Raw genomic sequence first — 2,133 nt, 5'->3', positions numbered from 1 at the left:
CAGACTTTAGTTCTTATGTTTCGGGTTAATGACGGTTTTGTTCCAGTGTCTCAGTGTTTTCCCCAAACACTCCAGTACACTTTCTTCAAGTATTCTGTGACTTTTTTGGTGGTTTCAAGAAGGCTGGTACCCTCTTTCCAGTTCCCAAACACAAGTGCTTGTCCAGTACTGAAACACCAGTGCTCCTCTTGAATTTTTAATTGACTCTTAAGGTTTCCAAAGGCAGTTTCTAACCACACTAGACTAGGAATCTGTGCACTCTTCAGAGCTAACTCCCTGTTTGACTGGGCAGGGAATTTTCTTCTCTCTCTAGAAGATCTATCCCCTTTCCTTGGCCCGAATGGGAGTCTTCGCCTACTTCCCAAACTTCTTTGGCAATTTCCCCCCAGTTCTCCTGTCTGTGTTAAACTGCTCTCAGCAAAGGCTGAATTCTGAAACTGTCAGTACTTGAATCTTCTCAGATAGGGCTGAAAATCAGACTCAGCTCAATCAAGGCAGAAATCTGACTACATCTCTTATCAAAATGCAGCTCTCTCAAGTCTTTCTCTGCTCAGCTGATGCTAACCAATCAGATTCCTTGAAGCAGCTGTCACTCAAGGCTCTCTGTTTCTGTGAAGAATTATCTTTACTCAGTCTTTGATCTGTTTACACAGCACTTCTAAGCTTTTAAAAGTGCAGTCAGTCACACAGTGTCTCTGGTTTCAGCTGGGTTCCAAGTTTGTCAGGGCTCAGAGTCAATATCATCTGTAACTGGGATTGGTCTTGAACTCATCATAGGCTGTTTGAGTGAAGATGACGTAGGTCTAAGTGCTACGTAAATATACTGGTGGTAATCTAAAAAATTCAATATGAATGCTTGCTGAGTAATATCTGTTCAACTGCTGCTTTTGGATATTGTCAAAGATTTCTGAAAATCCTTTGCAGAAGCACCTCACAGCAATTGAGCAGCACAGGCCTTTTTTAGTGTCATACTGCTTCACAGCTTGCTGCTTTTCAGGGCAGGGAAGGGCGAGATCTTGTCTTCACACTTTGGAGATTCATTGGTAGGGTGTCAATGGGTTAGAAGCCATGAATAGCTCTCATTTATTCACATAGTTTGCATTTGTTTTCTTTAGCCTGAAAATGCACTGCTCCTACTGGGAGAACTAGAAGAATATTGTACCCCTATAGAAAGAAATAGTTTAAACCAAAATCTTTTCCATAGTCTCCTGCTTGCTTGTTCCTGTGCATTGCGCTTCTGTTTTTGCAACAGTACCAAAAGCTTGACGCACTTTTCTAAATTGTGAATTACTAAATGTAATAATCATGTTCAAAATGTAGTTTGTATCCCTTCTGTACTCATCCGTAGAGAACTGAGCTGAAACTTTTATCAAAATAACAAGGAAGATGATGATGATGATGATGATGATGATGATGATGATGATTAATGTTATCAAAATGCAAAGAGGTATTACAAAAATGGGCCTCAGCTGAAGTAACTCAAAGCCAAGTTCCTTAGCATTGGTGGCCATTAGCTGTCCTAGGAAATTTTATGTAAGAATTAAACTGTTCAGGTTTGTTCCGACAACTAGGATTAACTTTAGTACTTTCACAGAGATTGTGGTTCCTACTTTGTGCCAATAATTCCAATAAGATGTGTGATTCTTCCTCCCCCCCGCCGCCATAAACTGTTGTAGAATCATCTCAGAGGACAGTTTCAAAGAATATGATGGCTGCATTTCAGCAATGGATAATCTTTCTATCCAAGCCTTTGAAGCATACCAGAACCACAATTTATGAGATTTTCCCCAGAGTGATGAGGGTTAGAAATTGTAAAATGAAAACTGATTCTGGTGTAGTCTACCATGTTAGTAGAGATGAAAATTTTGGCAGTCTCTCTCCTCGACGTGCCTTTAGCCAGGCTCTGGGAAGGCCCCACCTGCATGTGAAAGAAATATTGTTAAATACAATGAAAATGTAAAGTTATTCTCTCTCCAACTAGTTACCAATATTATGGCATCTTGTTAGCATACATGTTATCTTCGGGGGGGGGGGCTGGAGAGCTGGCACCATCCCCGAACTGTCTGAGCCCCCCCAGGGGCTACCAGCGCCAGACAGAGCCTTGCCACCACCACCCCGCACCCACCACCCCAT

This window comes from Gekko japonicus, unplaced genomic scaffold (genome assembly GCF_001447785.1).
Source record: "Gekko japonicus isolate JY-2015 unplaced genomic scaffold, Gekko_japonicus_V1.1 scaffold378, whole genome shotgun sequence".
Classification (NCBI taxonomy): Eukaryota; Metazoa; Chordata; class Lepidosauria; order Squamata; family Gekkonidae; genus Gekko; species Gekko japonicus.
Note: the sequence above shows the minus strand (reverse complement) of the source record.